General features: G+C 48.5%; 1 protein-coding gene across 2 annotated transcripts in view; it reads right to left on the bottom strand.

Annotated features, from left to right (window-relative positions):
* Positions 1-21,636, bottom strand: part of ASTN2 (astrotactin 2) — an 829,294-nt gene that overhangs the window by 216,234 nt on the left and 591,424 nt on the right. The window lies entirely within an intron of this gene.

Below are 21,636 nucleotides of genomic sequence, written 5' to 3' on the forward strand. Positions count from 1 at the left end.
TGGGGCGGATGAAAGATGATGATGAGATTAAGCAAAACCCCATAAATATATCTACATACACACAGATAGGCAACACAGACACAAGACAACAGTGTGGTGATAGCTGGAGGGAAGGGGGCAGGTGTAGGGGGCGGTGGGTGAAGGGGGAGGCAATGGGGATGGAAAGAGACTTTGCTGGGGTGATGAGTGCACGATGCTGTGTGCAGGTGATGCTTCATCAAGTTGCACACTTGAAAACTGTGTGGTTTTGTGGACACGGTCACCCCGAAATCAAACAAAGAAAGAAATGAAATGAGAAGGTGATCTAACCCTTATCCCCACACACACGTGGAAAGAACCGGCCTCCAAGGCCTGCAGTCCTCCACACCCTGTTCTAAACTGAGCCTTTCACCATCTGCTCTGTCTGCCTTTACATCACAGCTCAGGAAGGGAAGAAGCCTTAGCTTCTAAGACCAGAAGTGGGTGAGGGAATTTGTGACAGCATTCCTCAAGCTTCGGTGTTTACTAAGCAGCATCTCTTGTTCTTTAGGTACAGGGCTGATGGCAAACCTGAGAGCTATTACCTTGCTTTCATGGCGACGGTTTGCAAAGCTGAGCTATTTAAAGTTGTGTTTTTGGTGGTGGCTGTTGCTTTTGGCTTCTGTCATAATCACTGCCAAAGGATAGGAAAGGAGATAAAGTGTCGCTGAACTACTTTGTCTTGTGCTTTCCACCTGGAGAAAGAGCCCTTGTTCTGATTATGAAGTTGCATCCGATTTACGAAGACTGTATACTTGTGAGGAAACTGATCCAATTAAAAGTGCAGCACAAATGACTCCTAGTTACCAGAGCTACTTCATCTGTGCTGGTGCCTGACAGCAGATCTGTCTTGGCTCTCAGTGGGGGCACTTGCGGAGGCAGTAACAGTGGCTGAGGCCTTTGGCACATGGTTGCAGCTAAGAAGTGGGCTGGCTTGATGTACACGAGGCCGGGGATCCTCTAGCTGCTGACGCTTTTGGAAGGAAATGCTATCACTTGGCAGTCAGCCCGTAGGTCTGCCGGTCTCCAGACTGCATTCGTGCCTCGGCCCTCAAGTATGGCAGGCGTCTGCTGGCTCAGAATAGGAATCCATGTGCTCTACATGCGTTTCCTTCTTTGATGTGAGTATTTTAGGCTGTGCTTAGTGCCGTCCACTTTAGGTAAAGTTGAGTACTACCCTGTTGAGTAAATTGTAGAGTATAGCTCCAAAAAACATTTGCTCATTACAGCAGTGCCCTTATTCGAACAAAGTCTTAATGTGCAAGTCTGTAAAATAGATCAAAGGGCAGCTGCCCTGGTTGAGGCAGGTTTGTGGACCTGGAGAATAGGCTTTAGCAACCCTCACCTGACCTGTGTGGCACTGTGAAACTCTTGTGAACCTTTTCTGAGAACCACTGAGCTTGCAGTCCCATCTCATTAGCCTTGTGGCCCATGGCCAAGCCATTTAATCCTTCCTCTTCTGGAAAATGAGGAAAATGATTCCTACCTCCAGGAAGGCTGTAAGATGTGAGATCACAGATGTGAAAGTTCTTGGCATACTCAAGAAATGAGAGCAATCACTGTCTTATTTTTTTTATAATTTGGGTGAGTGCTTAGCTTTTTTAAAAAAGATTTTACTTATTTTTAGAGCGGGGAAGGGAGAAAGAGGGAGAGAAACATCAATGTGTGGTTGCCTCTCAAGCGCCCCCTACTGGGGATCTGGCCTGCAACCCAGGTACATGCCCGGTCTGACTGGGAACAGAACCAAAGGTGGTTTGCAGGCCACCACTTAATCCACTGAGCCACACCAGCCAAGGCACAATCACTGTCTTCTTTTACTGAGTTGTTCAAAAGAGTGTCATGAAGCTGCCTGACTACTCCAACCAACACCTCCCATCTTTGCTATTTTACAGATTGCTACTGGGCAACCAGAGCCTTTCTCCAGCATCACCTCCCCCAGCCACAAGTCCCAAATACATCCTACTGCCAGTTCCTCGTGACTATAGTTCTACCTATTTCACATTTCTCATGATGTATAAACAATTATGTTGCAATTACTGGAGCATATACCTGAGCCTTATTGAGGATTAACTTCAATATCTAGCTACAAGCACATAACATAGTGTCTAATTTGGAGTATGTCCTCAGGTTTTAATTGGCTCTTATTTACTTGATTTGATGGTGAGGGATCCTCCAGTAACCTGAGTCTTCCTAACACAGCCCCCTTACATTGGATAAATATTCTCAGGCAAGCCCTTTGATAAGGTATATTAAAAAACAACCCCCCCTCCAAAAAAAAAAAACTGAAGGCAAAAAATGATTTACCGGTTGGTTAAGGCCCTGCTTTCCTTTATCATTCTGAGTAGTTATATAGAATGTAAGGCTTTGGAGCAATGATTCATTCAATATTAAGTACCTACTGTGAGCCAGGCACTGTGCCAGGTTTCAGAAAAGAATAATAAGTGATTATTAATGTGTCTACTTTCTCATAAGTTATTTTCGCAGTATTTTTCATCTTTAGTATTTGAGACCTAGTGTTCCACTGCCCTGGGCTTCCTCCAAGGCCAGGTATAGGTGGCATCTGAGAGACCGTGAGGCTAGACTACGATGTGTACTCCAGCTGGAGAGCGTCCTCAGAGGGGCACTCCATTATTCCAGTCAGTGGGATAAACTTGGCTGAAGTCCTACAGTGTTCCTGTGGGCAGCACAAGCAATGCTTAAGTAGTGGTACTTTTAATCTAGTACTAATTAATGGCTTCCGAAAAGAGAAGCGTTACCCGGCTCCGCAGGAGGGGAAATGGAAGGCAAAGCCTAGTATGAAACTCATGGCTCTCTATCTTGCACCTGGCTAGGCTGCTGATTAGTACTCAGGATGTGCAGCCCCTCAAGGGATCTCCAGATAATTACGGATATGAAACAGGAGATGCCTGGATGAATTTTACAAGCATGGCAGTGATGAGCTAGGTGGCTGTTTAGCAAAATACACACTTAGAATCTAGACCCACGGCTTTATCTTGTCAATAACATTCATATTCATGGTACTCCGGCTAAGTCTGAGGTTGGTGAGGCAGCTCTGGAATTGACAACATCTATATTCGAGTGGGGAAGTCACTGGGCTTGGTTTGGGTCCGAATCATGGCTCTGCCTTTTAACTAGCTCTATGGCCTCAGGTGATTACCACACATCTGCACCAGGTTCTCAATAAAATAAAGAGGCTGGACTTGTTTATCATTAAAATCCCCTTTTGGCTCTATGATTTTAATTTCTTAGCTAGAATTGTAGTTGCGTTTCCCCCCAATGATTTTGCATGATCCTTGCTATAATTTTGTTGTGTTTACATTGCATTAGCAGCAAGGACCCTGGCAGCCCCACCCTGGTCCGGTTGCTTACTCTACCCCAACTAGTGTGACCCTGGGTAGCCACTGTCACTCTGTTGAGCTACGGTTTCCTCACCTGATAAGATGAAATGGATGAAATGGTAGTTTATATTTTAAGGGGCTGTTGCAAGAAATAAAAGATAATGGGATGGTGGCCCTGACTGATATAGCTCTGTGGATTGAGTGTGGGCTGCGAACCAAAGTGTCGCTGGTTCGATTCCCAGTCAGGGTACATGCCTGGGTCGTGGGCCAGGTCCCCAGTGGGGGCCACGTGAGAGGCAACCACACACTGATGTTTCTCCCTCACTTCCCCTCTCTCTAAAAATAAATAAATAAACTCTTAAAAAAAGATAATGGGATGGTATATGTAAAAGTATCTAATTCAGAAAATTTCCTGAGGTGCTCAGAACGTGTGCCTTCCATTGTATGGGGCAGAGGTTTCCTTCTCCTGCGGAGCTGATGCAGATTTTTCTGTTTAACATCGAGGAGGTTTCTGATTTGCATTGGTGGTGCCACTGCACTGCCTGGCTTCCTAATTTAAAAGTCTCTTGGAGGAAAAGTGGGGTTGCTGGAGGGGCAGAGGCAAAAAGCTCATTCTCAACAATGTATCCCAGTAGGAAGGCTCCACATAAAACCTGAAGTCTCATTATTTCATTAAAGTATTTAAACACTGAAATACGCATGGTTAGCTATTTCTGTAAATGGCTAGATACGAGCATAAAAGGATTTTTTTCCTCCAGGTCAACATTCATTAACTCAAACAATTACAAAAATTAAAACAAACCATAAATCTCATGGTTAGGTTAGAGGTAATAGAACATATGGTAGCTTAAAATTTTTGCAACTCTCGGGAGGAAGAAACTTATAAATCTATGAGCAGTGTAAAGAAAACTCCCCCCCCCCACCACCTGCCCATGAAACCATATCCAGTAACCACCAAAAGAAAAAGAAAGCATGAATACAGAAAGAGGAAACACACAGACACACACACAATTGAAAGAGGGGTCCACAATTTGACCCAATTAGAAATCCAAAGTTTGCTGACATTCTGAGTTTAGTTCTGGTTCCCCTACTTACTGGCATGACCATGGAGTCATTTAGACTCCTAGCCTCAGTTTCCCCATTAGTAACAAAACGATACTGTTTACTGAATTATTCAGAAGAAATAATGGATGTAAGTAGCAGACTTCCAGACATTTCATAAACGTTCAGTAGTGGTAAGTATTTTTATATTATAGTAAACTACACGTATCACATTTTTGTGACAGAAGGGTTATGTGAAACTGGCGAGAAAAAACGGTCTATTTCTGTCCAAGCAAAATCATTTAGTAACTCACTGAAATCCTATTAAAAACATGAAGAGTTTGTATGAGTGAGTATAAGTCAAATGCATGTAGATAAAACCAAGAATCTGCTTTGGCAACTGACTCAGTTTATCTGGTTATAATGCCATTGTTTATCTTTACAGAATGTTGAGATCTGAAATTCTATTCATTCGTTTACTCATTGAACACGTATAAGGCATCTACTGTTTATTATTATTAGCAGTAATTATATGAGTAATGAATGAAAAGATGAATCAATCAAGAATACTGCAGTCAGGGAGCCTGTGGTCTGGCTGGAGAGATAAGGTATGTAAAAAGCACAGTACCAATATGCCAAGGAATAAGATACATGATACAAGATAGAAATGGAGTGCCACGTGGTTGAGAACATACTTCTTGCTGGGAAGACTTGACTGCTGAAGGGCCTCCCTGTGATGTACAGGGAGTCTCATGAATAAAGGTACAACAGTCCTGGGAACAGTGAGAAGTTGGTACCAGTAGGAAGTTCAAACCTTTTAAGGTTTATTTAAAGGGGCACTGCAGGGTTTAAAATGATCCATTTGTCCAGGACCCTTCCTTTAAGTAATAACACCCGTGTTTGTCCCTGCCCTAAGCCATATGTATGACTCCCACCAGTAGCCAAGGCTCCGTGAGTGTTCATTTGCATGGCGCTGGCAGGGTGTGGATAAGAATCTCCCTGGAGACCTGAGTGGGCCGAGGTGGAGGGAGAAGGTGTAGTTTGAAAGTGCACCCCCACCCCCATATTTTAACCTGTCACCTTACGGGAATACCTGATGACATTTGTCTCGGAAATAAAATCCCTGCCTTTTAAAACTCCTGAAATAATATCCAGTTGCTTCCCCTCACATGCCTAAGCCAAATGAGTCTTGTAATCTCGACACAGTTTTGTAACAGAGTCTTACTCCCTTTTTCAGTGTTTGATGCCGAGAGCTTTCAAAACCCACCATTGCCCCTTAAAACACAAGGTGAGTTACTGAAGACACTTCAGGACACATAAGGAGGATGAATAAGTATACCTCACCTTAATTACTCTATCTACTGCCTTGTCTAATATCCCCATAGCTCCAGCACCCATTGCGCTACAATACCCCATGGTGGGCATGAACACTCTGACCCAGTCAGTAATAAGTTAAAGTCGAATTAAGTTTCTGTCACAATTGGCTTGCCAAAATGGGACCACATGGACATTCTCTTCCCATTACTTAATGAGGTTAATATGGCCCAGTTTAACAAGGGCCTTTGAGGTTTGAAACCCCTATAAAAGACCTAGTTAGGAAAAAAGTGCCTATCCCCTCCGTTTTATAATTTCATAGTCCAATCTAGGCTGTGCTTAAACCAGGGAAGAATGAATGGCGTCTCATGGTGGATACTGCAAGCTTTCAAAGCATGTCCTGCCCATGAAGGCCCCTATTCCTAATACTGAAAGTACTGATCCCATCCCATCAACCAACAACTGGTCAAGACTTTGCAGTCATAGATTTAGCTAATGTGTTACGTTCCTTCCCAGCTCACCAACCTCTCCCCCACAGTGTGCCCTTCTTGTCAAAGCCACATGGTGCCCTTTTCCCTGGCTACCCATGGGCACCTCAACCATTACGCCTTCACACACAGTCTTCACAGACAAGACCTCACTTGCGTCCAGCTCCTCTGGGGGCACAGTAAGGACATCACGCCTCTCGCACCCCTTCCATGCAGATTCATGTGACACACTCCTTGAGGACATACTCACACTCACAAAAGAGCTCTGAAAGGGGCCGGCCATTGCCTCACACCCTGCCACCTTGGTGGAATTCGTAAACACTTAGCTGAGGACCACTCCATTCATGATTGTCAAAAATCAGCATCTTCAATATTAAAACAAGCCCAGCTGCTTTTAGGCCTTTGGGGGACTGGTGACAACATATTTCTTTAACACAGTTGAAGTCCATTCATGCTGCTACTTGCAAAGTGGCCCAACTTGACTGGAATCCTGTGCGAGAGAAAGCTCTAGCATCTGCCCAAACTGTCATGCGGCAGATGCTCTGACTTGAACCACCCGGAGACTCCTTCACTGCAGAGTCTTTAGCAACGTCCTCTCCTGCCTCCTGGGTCTCTGGACCACCACACATGACAGCTATTCTTGCCCATGGGTTTCTGGGACCACGAACTGCACTCCTTGGCTCCGTAGTACATAGACACCTTCAGAGTGTGACTGCTGGCCACATACCGGGCTGACGTACCCGCTGCCTATTATGCCTTGGACCATGGAAGCAGCACCCCGAACACAGCACAGCCAGAGGCCTCCCTGCTGCTGGAAAGAGCCAAATCTGGGCCCTGTGGCCTCTCTCGTCTGTAAGAGGTAACGTTCTCCGTTGCCAGATGCCATAGTGCTGGCAAAGGCTGCCTCCTCTCCCAGGTCCCTTGGCTATCTGGGGAGTCCCTTTCAGGCAACCACGTGAACCAGGGGAGTCTATATACTTCAGAGGTGGCATCACCACCGTATGTGATGGTGTTTGCTAGAGAGCTGCCACATGGCAGGCCTTGACTAGGACATTCCTGAGAATGGGACAGGGCCCACCTGGGGGCACACTGGATGCTCTGGGCAACAACAGTCAGCCGCTCTGCCTACCCTACGCGCTCTTGGGCCATTGCCAGAAACCTGCTCACTGGTCTAGTCAACGGCAGCCACCGTTCCCCAACCACGGCTGCTGCTGTGGGGTGAAGAGCTCTGGGAACCTCTTGTCTCACAGACACCAAACACATCAATCCAGGCGACACCTGTCTCTACACATAGCAGATCCTCAGTGGAAGTCTGCATGCAGACACACCTCGTTCCCCTCAGATATTACTGACAGCGACCAGAGCAGCGTTTCGCTCCTCAAAATACACAACACTGGACTCTCCTACAGCTGAGGGGACCTTCCACCCCTCACCGCCCCCAGGCTGCAGGCCTCATCGAGTGACGCAGTAGCTTCCTTAAACAAGTTCAAGTCCAATCAGATGAGACCCGGCACATCTCAGTGATTGAACATTCAGGGTAAATTGCAATTGAGATTCTGACTCTATTGTCAACGTTTGCCTGCTGACGGCTTTCAAGCCCCACCACTCACCCCGATTCAGCCCCGCTTCAGCCCCGCCTCCTGGCAGGCAGGCAAGAAAGCCTCGGTGCTCTCACCTTTGCTGCCTGAGACAGAGGTTCAAACCATGCAAGCCCCAGCCAGCCAGCATGTGGGGACCTGCCTCAGCCCCGCTCCATCCCCCAGCTATTCCGTAAGAGCCAGGCCGGGCTCCTGTCCCTGCTCTCTCCAGCCGTTCTTGGACCTCTGCCCTCCCGGGCAAACTTCACTGGGACAGTGATACCTCCTTTCACACCCCCTTGATGTGTGTGGCATCATGGGTTTCATCACCTGAGCCACATGTTAGATGGGAGCCCACCTCGCGATGTCAGTGACAACAAACGTTGAGAGTTAAACATCGAAAACAACATCATAATGTGATAAATGAAAAAGGTGTGAATTTCATTTCTGAGCAACCTCATGAATAAAACCATGCATTTTATGAAATGGCATTTAATATTTACACTTAAGAAGAAGAATACATCTCTCAGGCCCAAGGATCTGAAACATGTTTGACAGATTTAATGATTCTGTAAAAGTGTTAAAAATAAAGTTAAATTAAAAATAGCATGGCTCGGAGGACACAGGGAGCAGGCATGCGCCGCACCTCCCCGATCCAAGACTGGGGGGCTGGATCTGGGAGAACAAAACTGGCCGTGATTGACACACTGGAAGAAAAGGCACCTACACGTGGGCACAGAGGCCCTGGACCCTCCACAGAAGGCTAATTAATGAATTGCTAGCTAAATGAAAGGGACAAATGTTTCAGCAAAAACCCTGACAGTCTCCGTTATTGCCTTCTGCTCCGGAGACTGTGGCCAAATAGGCCCGTTTTTCTCCCCAGTGGAACGGGGAGTATTAATTCCAGCCTACTTGTATGCACAAGCACTATTCTGCACGGTCCCTTGGCATTTCACTCCACTAACAGCTGGTCCCCGAGGGAGGAGCCCTAGGGGCAGACTCCGAATGACCTCAATGCCTCACTAAATAAAGCCTCAGAAACAATAGTGGGCGTGGCAGGAGAGAAGTAGCTCCCTCCGGATGCGAACTGTGAACGGGGAACGTTATTTTTATTCTGGAAGATACCGTTTTCTCCTACAACTTCAGTTATCTACACCACCAGGTCCAAAACCTGCAGTGTGTGTGTGTGTGTGTGTGTGTGTGTGTGTATCCAACTGCTTACTTTACATGGCCAAGTAAGGTGCCAATTATGAGCTGGTGTGTTACATGAAGATGTCCCTCAGAGGCCTTACACTCAGCATATTTCAAATTGAACTCGACTCTCCAATACCTGCTGTTCTTCTTTTGTTCCACTTAAAGCAACAGCAGCATCGGCTCAGGCACGTAAGCCATGTCCCCATATCCAATATGGATACCCTGTCCCCATATCCAATCATCTCTCTCACCTCTCAGCTCCCACTATTCAATCATAAAGTTCTCATCAAACTAGCAACTTAATATTTTTTCACATGCATTTATTCTTTTCTTCATCCTCACAACGATTAAAATATAAGCTGCTATTTGTTCTTCTCCTGAAACATGGCTACCACTTCTTAACTGATCTTCCCAACCCGAATCCACCATCCTGTACACACTTCCTCCCTTCCCAAATCAAGGCCTGTCACACACCAGCCAGAGTCAAATTCTAAAATGCAAATGCTAATAACACATAAAACCTTTAAAGGGCCTGAAACTGCTCCTAATAAAAGGACACGTTCCTCAACATGGTGCACACATCAGGGGGATTTGTTTTCTGGCAAACTCTTTCCAGGTTTATCTCATCGCTGCTTCCTCCATCTCTGGCAATCCACACGTCCCGCCCTCGCCTTAGTACTCATTTACCTCTTTTACTTGCTGCCAGAATCGCTTTCCCTCTCTCTATTCACCTCTGTCACCGAATGGAACCTCCTCCAGGTTTGCTGGGCTGACCTTCCTGACCCAGCACACAGTTCAAGTCAGGTGGCTCCTTCGGGTTCCTTCTTTCTAGCATTTACACACTGTACTGCGATACCCTCCACACCCACCTCTCTCCCAGACTCGGCTGAGCTCTTTGAGGGCTGTGTGACCATTCACTGTCACATCTACGACACCTAGCGCAGCTCCCCAAGCATAAGCCGGCACTAACACTGTTGCTGGCTCCGACCAGGGCAGGGGTCAGCAGCGCGCATACGTGGACACAGCTGACACTTTGGGGCGCATTCCGCACCAGCTGGCTACGCCGCCTCCTGCTCCTCCCACCAGCTGCCTCCCTGAATCACTGTCTGTAACTGCCACACAACATGGGATGTGGAAGAAAGGTGGAAGGATAAATAAATGATTAAATGATCACTTAAAATGACTAAAGGATGTGTTCCCTTCGGGAAAACTCGATCAAATTTTTGTCTTGGTGCAAAGTCACCCCTGGAAGACAAGGCTCAGAAGGATGCCTTTGATTGTGTGGTATCAATGGTATCTCAGTAAAACTGTTACAAACAGAAAAGAGATACCTTTGGATGCGTGGTCTCAAATACCCTTTCAACACATTTTCTTGGATGAGGGAGGGAAGAGAGGGAGTTCGTTTGAGTTCTAATCCTCTCACTATAAAGTCTTTCTTTGAGTAAATTGCTTACTCTCCCTGGAGCCCTATTTTGCTACTGTATTAATAGATGTAGTACATTAAGGATCTTTCCAGTTGTAAGTTTCAATGATTCTGCTGCCCTAGACCTTAGGGACTCTTTGGACCAAGATCTCCGAAAGCAGCCTCCCATCTCCCTGAGCACCTCTGCAATGGGAGAAAAGAGAAGGACAGACCCCCAAGGACCCTAAGGAGAAACCCCTGGGGTCTAGGACTGGTATGTCAAATGAAGACAGTCAAGGCCAGCTCCACCCCTATGGATCAATGGTCAAGTCAACACCAAGGCCTGGCTCAGAGCCTGCACCCTGACCCACAGCCACGGTGTTGCTGGGAAGCGAGGGTCTGGAGCCTGCTGGCCCACAGCACACAGGCTGGAGTCATGCTGATCTGCCTGCCTCTTTACTCTTCCTGACCAAGGACTTCTAATCAGTTCAGGGGAAAGAGAAATGCCTCTCAGAGAGAGCTCTTTTGGGAGTGCTCGGTGTGGTTATGTACTATCAAAAGGTAGATGGGGAGAGGACTGGAGGAAGAAAAGATGGAAGAAAGAAGGCAAGAGAGAACATCTTGGGCCAGGTATGCCTTTGAATTATATATCCTGCCCCATCCTGAGTCGCAGCTTCCTAGGCATCCGATACCAGGCGAGAGGGCAGTTGTGGGGATCAGACGAGGTGGTGTATGAGAAGCACCCAGGGTGCCCCCCGGCCTGTGGCAGTTCCCAGTACCCAGCGTGTTGTTATAAGAAGACAGGGGGGCAGGTGGACTTCGGAGTCAGTCAGTCCTGGGACAGAATCCTGCCTCTGCCTATCACTGGCCATGTGACCCTGAGCGGATGACTTTTCCTCATTTGGAAGCTGGGAATAATTCTCTTGGCCTCATAGGGTTGCTATGAAGACAACTGGGGTCATGTGATTAATTGGCCCATAGTAGGAACTCGATAATATAAATCAGTCATTGTTGCCTCTCCTTTTACCCCTCCCTCAACACACACACACACACACACACACCCTACAGCACACACCGTTCTTCTTGAGCACAGCACAGGCTCTTGGAACTCAGCTGTGCAAACGTCCTCCGCTGGCCCCACGGCTGGGCTGCGGGCTGTGCTTTCTGAGGCCTCTGACTTGCACTCCCATCTCCAGGGGCAGGTGGGACTCAGTTCACAAACTGTGGCAGGTTAGCCAGGGAGAAACAGCCATGGTTTCAGTTCTGGAGGGAAGAGGGCTTATATCCTAGCCCACTGTACTCAGGATTGGCAAGTGCTACATCGTTAGGCTTTTTGTTTTGGAAAAGTAATAGTAATAATAATCATCGCTGACTTAAAAGCATTTCATTATAACTGATAACAATAATAGGTGGCATTTCCTGAGCATTACTTACGTGCCAGATGCCTTGAAAATCACTTTAGAAATATTGTTTCACTTACTTCCCATAAGAAGAGTGTTGGGGCAAGCATTAGTGTACCCATGTAAAGACGAACAAACCAATGCTCAGCTAACCTTAAGTCACACCCTTGGCAAATGGGGCAGATGAGTCACACACGCAGCTGATTTGTGGGTTGTTACACGTTGAAAGGGGGGCCTTTGGAGAGGAGCAGGCAACAAAGGCTGACTTGTGTGGAGCTCCTATCAGTTACTCACAGGAGCTCCGATCACCTTCATAACAACCCTGGAAGGCCCAGGTGTCTTTCCAATATTCCCCTCCTAATCCAGCCCTTGTTTTCACTAGTCCAGGTGTCTGGAGATCCTGTTCCTGAGCTCTCAGCTGTGGACACAGACAATGGCAGTCTCTCTAAACACCTGGGAGACAACGGCTCAAAGACAAGCAGAGTGCTAATGCAGGTGACAACAGCATCCCTCAGGGGCACCTGAGGGCATTCAGGCATCTTGCTCCCAAAGGTCTAGGAGGGCTGCATTCTCCAGGCTTTCCCACACATCCGGCTTTGCATCTTGTCCCCCGCAATCCCTGCCCAGACCTCCAGTTGGCAAATGCCCCCACCAGCCAGGGCCTCTGCTTGGACTAATCTCTCCTCCAGGGAAGCCCCCAGCCCACTCTAGGTGCCTAGGGGCCCATCTCCCAGCCTTCCCCCCTCCTCTCTGACCCTTCCCATACAGACATACACCTTACACCTTCCTCTTCTGTCACAGCGTCTATCAAAAGGCTTGTATTTGACTGCTCCTCTATGGAAAACCTTTCCTATTTGACTGAGCTCCTTGAGAGCAGAGGGTGTGTCTCACTCACCTTGGCATCCTCAGCACCAGATATAGGGCCTGACAGGCATGGGGGCTCGGAGCCCTGCTGTGGAATGACGGACGGGGGAGAAGGAACACAGGAGGACGAGAGAGGCAGAGGGAGAGGGAAAGCACCCCTGTAGTGAGATGAGGGAGGCTGCTCTCAGGCCCTGCAGATAATGAGCTGGGGAAGGCAAAAGCTCCCATCTGGGTCTCCGTGCTCCCTGCAGACCATTGTGTTCTCACTCAGGGGCTGAAGGCAGAGAGAGATCAAAAGAGAACAAAAGCTCCGTATTCATCTCCAGGGCAAGTGCACATTGTTAGTGCAAGACTGAAGGGTCTGACAGTCCTGCTCCCTGCGCCTCTGCATCGCCTCCTGGGAATGGGACTGTGATGGGGAGCAAGTGTGGCTCGGGCCTAAGTGGAATCGGGGCCATGTGTCTACAAAGCATCCATCTCTCATTGCTTCCTCCAAGTAAATGAACAATGGGGATGGTCTCCAGTGCTTCAGTAACAACATTCAGTTGGCCCTTGAACAATGCAGGGATTAAGGGCACCAAATGCCTGTGCATGCGTGACTTTGACTCCCTGCAAATGTAACTGCTTATAGCTGTTGTTGGCCCAGAGCCTGATAACATAACAGTCAATTAGCACATATTTTGTATGTATAATAATATTTGTATATATGTATAATATACTGTATTCTTACAATAAAGTGAACTAGAGAAAGAACGTGTTATTAAAATCATTAGGAATAAAAAATACATTCATAGTTTTTATTTTTAAAAATCCATGTAAAAGGAACCTGGGGTGTTCAAACACACAGTCTGAATCTGTGATGTTCAAGGGTCTACTATCTTTGTGTATGTGTGTATGTGTGTTTGTGTGCCTGGAAATAGGAGAATGGGCAGTCTGACCACCCACGGCTCTGCCATCTATGAGACTGTGGGGGCTTTGGCAACCTGGAGTGTGCATTTGCTCTGAGTTTTCAGGAGGGGGAAGACCAAACCTTGCTTGGTTGCTAGTGATTAAATTTCCTCTTTTGCAAATAAATGCAGGTTCTGATTATGGAAACTGACCTCAACATTCCCATCTGTGGAAGGGGAATGTGTAGCCTGAATGGGGATGAGAAACACCTTACCCACGAGTCACTATTTCTTGCTCTCACACCCAGAACAGACACAGCTAAATGGCCTCTTCGTTCTTTCCCCCAAGCTTGGTCCTGACCCTGAACCTCTGTCCATGTAGCGTTTCAGGCCGTCGCTATCACTCGATCATGGCTGGCATGGAGCGAGGACTCAGGCCTGGCTGCTGACTTCTGAGGCCTCCTCCAGCTCCGCCACGGGAAGACTTCGCTGTCCCTCGCCATGCTGCCCCAAAGTTAGGACAGAGAAGCAAGCTGTGCCGAGAGGTGCCCGTGAGCAGAGAGAGTACCTCAACCCCTGTCCAAGCTGAGGGTCTATACACTGAGTCTTTCCTCAGAAGTGCAGACAGCCCCGGGGCTGGATGCCCACTTCCAGAGGGTTCCCTGAGCCTGCTGTGGCACACTGTGGGACCAACACGGTCTTTGTGATTCGGGCAACCTGCATTCAAACCTCTGCTCTGCCAAGTTCCTGGGGGGGTAAACGCCCACAACTCCTCTCACCGTTCTGAGCCTCAGTTTCCGCCAGCGTGAGATGCAGACAGGAGTGCCTACCTGCAGGCTTATTGTGAGGAGGAAATGGGATGAACTAATGAATGTGGAAGTGCTCTGTGAGAGGCAATGCGCTGAGCACACTCGAAGGATTATTATTCTTGGTACGCACCAATAGGAAAAAGACGAGGGTGTTCCGTTCCAGATGGACTCAATCTACAGCGGAGAACAAATGCTTTTTTTGGTAATTTCATCTGGCAGAAATGACACTCTCACGGGCCTATTTGTGTTAAATGAACCACATCCTGTATCGTCTTTTTGCATAGTTCTGAGGAGGAAGAGGTCGGCTCTCTCCTCTGGCGTGCTGCAGGCTCCAGACTGTCCAGCTCACACTTAGCCTCTGGAATCCCGGCCCCTTGCATGGAAAAACACGGCCCCAGAGCGAGGGTGACCCTACCAGCACCTGCACAGGAGCCGAGGTGTCAGGGGAGGTCCCACCCCCACCCTGGGGCCCTGCATAGACAAATACAGCCAGGCTGGGATCTCTGGCCCATGTTCTCATTAAGGGCTGTGAGGCTCAGTGTGACCAGAAGGCAGAGAGTGTGATGGCAGCTGGGGCTGGAAAGAATGGCTGGGGACACCTCGGCTCCGAGAGGGCCATGGGGAGGACTTTGGAAATCAGCCCCAAGGGCAATGAAGGCGCCCTGGAGTTTTCATCCAAGGACTGGCATGATGGAACATGCCATCATGTTCCCGAGACATCCCATGGGAGTTGGTTTTATGTGTGGACTTGACTGGACCATGGGACGTCCAAATATTAGTCAAGCATTATTCTGGGTGTGTCTGTGAGGGGCGTCCTAGACAGGATCGTCAGCAGACTGCATGAAGCAGGCTGCTCTCCCTAAGGTGGGCGAGCCTCATCAGAGCAGGCGAAGGCCCGGAGACATCAACAACGCTGCCCTCCTGGGAATGAGAAGGAGCTCCTCCTGCCCGACTGTGTGAAGCTGGGACATCAGTCTTTCCTTCTCTTTGGACTTGAACTGAAACAATGGTCCTTCGGTATCTAGCTGCCAGCTTTGTAACTGGAACTTATGCCATGGGCTCCCTGGGGTCTCCAGTTGGCTGAGTGGATCTTGGCTCGGAACTTTTCAGCCTTTGTAATCACCTGAGCCAATTCCTCATAATAGATCTCCCTCTCTCTCTCCATATACATACAGAGACAATTATATATGTATTATATATATATATATAGTACATAAATAATATATATGAATATACCACATATATGCTATACATCAATATTTTATATAATGTCTACCTACCTACCTACCTACCTACCCTTTGGTTCTGTCTCAAGGGAGAACCCTGGCTGATCCCAAGGCTATTGTGTGGTTGGGCTGATGGGGGACAAGAGTGGATGCAGGGAGACCAGCAGGAGGCCAGCACTGGAGTCCAGGCAAGACATGAAGCCAGAGTGGGACAGGGTGGCAGCAGCTAGGTGGAAAGAAGTGGGCACCTTCCAGAGCCCTTGGGGCATTGAAACTCAGAGGACTCGGGGTGGTTTGGAAGTGGGCGGAGTGAGGGAGAGGGAGACGTTGAGAAGCTCCCCTAGGTCCCTAGGTGTCTGGTTCCTGTGTGGTTCTGCCTTTGAGCAGGATGTTGCTTTTCACAAGAACCCTGGGAAGGGACTACACAGAATGGGGCAGAGTTCAGGCGGGCAGGCAGGGAAGCTGGCATGATGGCAAATATCAGAGGACAGCTGGGAGGCGGAGGCGGGAAGTGGGAGTCACCTGAGTAGTAGGGACAACAACAGAGAGCATGGCTGAGATTCCCCACAGAGAGAATGTGGTCCAGGAAGAGGGGCCTCATGGATGGGGCCTATGAAACCACCCTGTCTGCTGGAGGAGGATGAAGCTGCAAAGGAGACAGAGAAGGAACAGGTAGGAGCGGAGGCAGGCCATCAGGAAGACTGGGAACCACAGAGCAAACCTGCACCACGCCTCAAGCTGGACGTGGTCAACTGCATCAAATGGTAATGGATGGTCGGACGCACAGGATTTGAAGACTGCCCCTGGGTGGTGAAGTCCCTGGGGAAATAAATCAGCCCCCATGCAGGGCTCAGCTCCAGACCCACTCCTTTCATGTCTGGTTGCTGTCTCCGAAGTGAGTTCCCTCGGGAAACTGAATGCCCAGAAGAGTTCTCTGCCTCACACCAGCCCCCCTGGCCACACCCGGCCTCACAAAACGAGGTGACATTTGACTGCGTTTTTCCATTCTCCCTTTCTCCTCTCCCCACCCCAACACCCTCTCCCCGCCCCCCGCGGCCTTTCAAAGTGCCAACATTCCTTTCAAGAGGAGTCTAGAAATGTTGCAGCTGACATTCAGAAGTACATTGTAATGCAAATGGAAATACAGAAATTCATTCTTTTGGACAGTTTGGGGAAATTATAACAGAGATAAAACCTCTTTTAAAGGTGGCACCAGGCATTTATCTGAGGGGACAGTTCTCTACTCTGGCCTCTCCCAATCTAAACCCAAGAGCAGAGCAACCTTCCCGTGGAGAATGTCCCTTCACAGGATCACCATGTCTCTAAACTTGAAAAGACGCATTAATGGCATGCATTTTCTCTTTACCACGTTCTTTGTCTCTCCATTTCTCTTTGTGGATTTCCCCGAATTTACCTCATTTGTCTCTTTGTTTTTTCTGTTTCTTCCTATCTTCCTCAGTCCATCTCTGTCTGTTTGTCCCTCTTTCTCTCTGTCCTTCTACTTCTCTCTCTCCCTCTCTCCCCCATCTCTCTCTCACACACACACACACGCACACACTAGAATAAACAATTCCTTCACAGACACACATCCCTCACCTTCCGTATTCAATTTCTTCATGATAGGAAACAAAAGATAGGCAACTGAAAATTCGGGAAACCTACCAGGCTAGTAGTTTCTGCATCCATTGCTATCCACCCAGAATAGAGGACGACAGGGATGACACAAGTGCAGGTCACAAAGCCCTTCTGACATCTCCCTAGCAAAGCTTCCCAACTCCATCCCTCGGTACTGGCTCCATCTCTGCAGCTGAACTCACCCTCTTAACCCTAGGCCAGTCTGCCCCTGGCCTTGGTCCTGAGTCAAGTAACAAGGGATGGGAGTCAATCAGCAGCCATGAAACTTCCCCTTCTCCAACACACACACATATGTGTACACATATATACATACACACACACACTCCTGGGAACATGGTTTCCTGAGTGGATGTGGCAACTATCTGTGGAACAAATGGGTTCAATCAAGATAATAATTAGGTGCCCTGCTCAATGCTATACAAATTCATCATTGATCTATTTGCTCCTTGGATCCTGTATTTTGCATATGGGGCAATTGATCTTAGTCAATCAGTTTCCCCAAGATCACATGGCTGTTGAGAGGTAGAATTGGGGTTTGAACCAAGATCCATCTGATGGCAAAACCTGCCCTTTATCTCCAAATGAGGAAGTCCATCCAAGGGAGCCAGAGGAAGGCTAACTTTTTACAAAGAGTCTTTAATCTCGATGTAGGATTCATGTATCAAGATCACAGGTAGGAAGAGCATGTGGCTATCAAGTCAAAGAGTGAAAAGAAGCCCTGACTGGGAGAAAGGTAACTTTTCAAAGTATAGGTATATCCAGAACACAAAAGCATGGAGTGAAACTATTAAGCTGGGGCAAGAGGGTGAAAGCTTCACCTGGTGCTGGGGGGCGCACCCTGGAGCAGAGGGGATGTCACAGGAACCTGACAGGTGGAACAGCCTCTATGCTCCTCAAGTTGCCTTCTGGGACCCAGCTCTTCCTAGTGTCTGCCAGATACCCTCTCACTGACCTGTCCAGTGCTCCTGCCCACTCCAGGCTGGCCAGATGCCCAGGATACCAGTTGATAGTAGAAAGCCCCACCTGACTGCCTGGATCTTTCTAGTCCTCTTTGGCCTGCCCAGGGCCCCTCTGGAATCAGTGTCAGAAAGTGGGCCTGTTGTTCTAGCTTTCATTTTGTTCTATCATAGGAAAAACAATACAGTGTATGAACCACTATTGCTGCTTTCTAAAGCAGACATTGCTAATTAATCACACCTTTCTCAATGACCCCAATTACCTCTACAGAGTAATCTAGACAAGCCACCCTGATTAATCAGAATTAGCACATCAATCGAACACTAGAAACCCCCACACGACAGTGACTGTGTTCCCTACACATGCTGGCCTGTCCCCCTTTCTAGCTATCAGTGGGTTACAAAGAGTCTTTAACAGAATGATGAACTGTTGGGAGGCTCAAACAGGCTGGNTGAACCACTATTGCTGCTTTCTAAAGCAGACATTGCTAATTAATCACACCTTTCTCAATGACCCCAATTACCTCTACAGAGTAATCTAGACAAGCCACCCTGATTAATCAGAATTAGCACATCAATCGAACACTAGAAACCCCCACACGATAGTGACTGTGTTCCCTACACATGCTGGCCTGTCCCCCTTTCTAGCTATCAGTGGGTTACAAAGAGTCTTTAACAGAATGATGAACTGTTGGAAGGCTCAAACAGGCTGGTAATGAACAGCGTGGGGACAGTGCTCACATCTTGTTTATTGTGGTACCCCAACACCTGGAGAGGTCTGCAGGGAACTGACGGATTAATGATGGTAAACTGTAAAGTACTGCGCAAATGTCTGTGGTTGTTAGCCATGCCCTGTTTCCGTCTCTTCCTTCCACCTTCTCTTCCCTCTTTGGCCTTCCAGGCAAGGAGATACCACCGTTTAGAGCTGAACATTAGACTTCAAAGAATCCTGGAACCGCCACCCTCTCCAATTGAGAGGAAATTTACAGAGATGGTTTTTTCTCATGATGTAGATACTTCACAGGAAGAAATCAGAGCTGTGGCTGGGACTGGAATCCTCAGCGGATGCCCACAATTTTTTTTTTGTTACAACTCAAGCTACTGTTGTTCACATACCCACTGTGCCAGGCATCCTACCTACATTATCTCATTTGATTCTCCCGAAAGCCATGCTAGGAAATTCCTACCCCTCCTTTGCCAGAGGAGGAAACGGAGACTTAGAACCCGGGACACCTGGCAGGGAGGGATTTCGGAAGAGCCGTCGGGACGCGAAGTCCGGTTGGGCCCTGTCAGCACTGCTCCTCTACCTGCACTCTTCCCACGAGCTCCATCCCCAGAGCAATGAGCTTCCAAACCCAGATTCATCAGGCCCGGTTCCCAGGGGGCCCTGTTTAGCACATGTCCCCTACTTGGCGGCCGTAGAGAGGAGGGTCACCGACTCTATCTGAGTCCAGAGGTCTTTCAATTCTTCAAGGGAAAATTCCCAGCATCTCTGAACATGTGGACATATATGCATGACCCATGGGCATGGACAGTGGGGCGGGGATTGCCTGAGAGGGTGGGGGGAGGGGGGCAAAAGGGGAAAAATTCGGACAGCTCTAATAGCATAAACAATAAAGCACAACTTAAATTTTAAAAAATCCCCCAGTTTCTCACCCTAAAATTAAAAATATAATCAAACCACAGCATTTGATGTTCCATCAAAGTGGCCGCAGCAGATAGGGCCAGAGAGAGGAAGAATGACACGGCCGGCTTACATGGGCCTCGGTGAGTCCCTGTGCTCTTCTTGGGAGTGAGCATGGATGATGGAAGACAGAAAAGCTCACCTGCCCTTGAGGCCCAGAGAGAAAAGCTACTAGGCCAAGTTCACCCAGCAAGTGCATCGCAAACTGGAAGGCCCTTTGAGTCCTGAAGAGGCCCGAGATGCTGCTGCTGCATTCCTTCTTCCCCCTTCCCCCTCTTACATGCAACAGATGCCTCGATACGGACACTGAGATTTTTCTGGAGTGGAAAAGACGGCAGCTATGAATGGATATGGGGAGGGATTTGGCATTGGAGCCGTGTCCCGGGCCCCGCATGCAGGATGAGGCAAATTAGCTCAGTGGCCAGAATGAGCGAAGGTTTTTATAAACATAACCTAATTGTATTACCTCAAAGCCCTGAAGCTTATTGCCCTGCTTAATGATGTATCACATTATTTATAGGGTGGCACAACGAGACTTCTATTGATTTAAGGCACTTCCTTAAAGACCGTCATTGTCACGGCCATAAAACAGAGCTATTCCCAGACAACTCAATTATGTCCCCTGTGTCTATAAACCACCCCGAGCCCCACACAGCGCACACAGGAGGCAGGGAGGGTGGGACCACGCAGGGGAGCAGGCCCTGCAGGGCAGCAGGAAGACCCTGGGGATGCCACTGCCAGTGGGCCAGAGCTTCACCCAGTTGGGGATGAGGGGCAGCATTAGAGGTGCTCGATGGAAGTGTGGAGTACCCCCTGCCCAGCTCTCTTGGCCCCGCTGGGTGGAGTGGAGCTGGGTGACTCTGATCAAGCTTCCTCCTCCCTCTGGGCCTCGGTTTTCCCAAGTATGACACTGGAGAGCTGAGCCCACCGAGACCGACAGGGTCCCTCTGGCGCTACATTCTGTGCTTTTATGAGTTTAGGTCGAGCCATAGGAACAAGGTGCAGGGACCTTTTTAACGTCTCTCCTCATACTTTCCTTCCATCCAGGCTCTTTCTTTTTCAAGCCAATTGGTAATAACAGTAGCAACGATAACAGGAAGCAGCCCTCATCCTGTTATTTATTAGTTGTTTGTCCATGGGCACTTGACTTGGCATACCTGGGACTCGTTTTCTCATCTGTGAAATGGGGCTATGAATACATGGACCTAATAAAATACATAATGCACGGATGTGATATTTCTATCTTTCTCCAAATGCTATCACATACAGCACGTCCCCTTAACGTGGGAGGTAGACGAGAATAGCTACCTATGTACCCATGTCACAGGAAGGGAAAACTGAGGCGGGAGGGGAGTAGCTTGCCCAGGTGAGTAGCTTGCCCAGGTGAGTAGCACAGGCTGGTCTCCCTCTGCTCACAGTTCTGCTCACAGCTGAGGGCCCAAGGGAGATAAGATCTGGAGACCACCCTGAGGACAAAAGCCCCTCCTTGGGAAAGACTTGAAACTGTCCCTTCGGACATGCAGCGGTCACTTCTAGAGGACCTGGGGCCCTTCTTGGGTTCTTCCAGCAAGCCTGGAGAGAAGAAGGTGCCCCTGCCTGCTGCCCTCCCCCAGTCAGGGGTTTCAAGGAGAGAGGGTGGGAAATGGGAGCCTGCAGAGGGTCGGGGTTCTGGAGTCCAGGCCTCCACCTTGGGGCTCTGAAAACCCCTGGCTGGAGGAAACTCAGAAATCATCACTCGGCCCTTCATCCTGTCCACGGTGACAATGAAGCCCAGTGACAGGCAGGGACTAGCCCAAGGCCACA

The sequence above is a fragment of the Sturnira hondurensis genome, unplaced genomic scaffold (genome assembly GCF_014824575.4).
Source record: "Sturnira hondurensis isolate 20B ecotype Veracruz unplaced genomic scaffold, ASM1482457v3 Scaffold0010448, whole genome shotgun sequence".
In the NCBI taxonomy this organism is placed as follows: Eukaryota; Metazoa; Chordata; class Mammalia; order Chiroptera; family Phyllostomidae; genus Sturnira; species Sturnira hondurensis.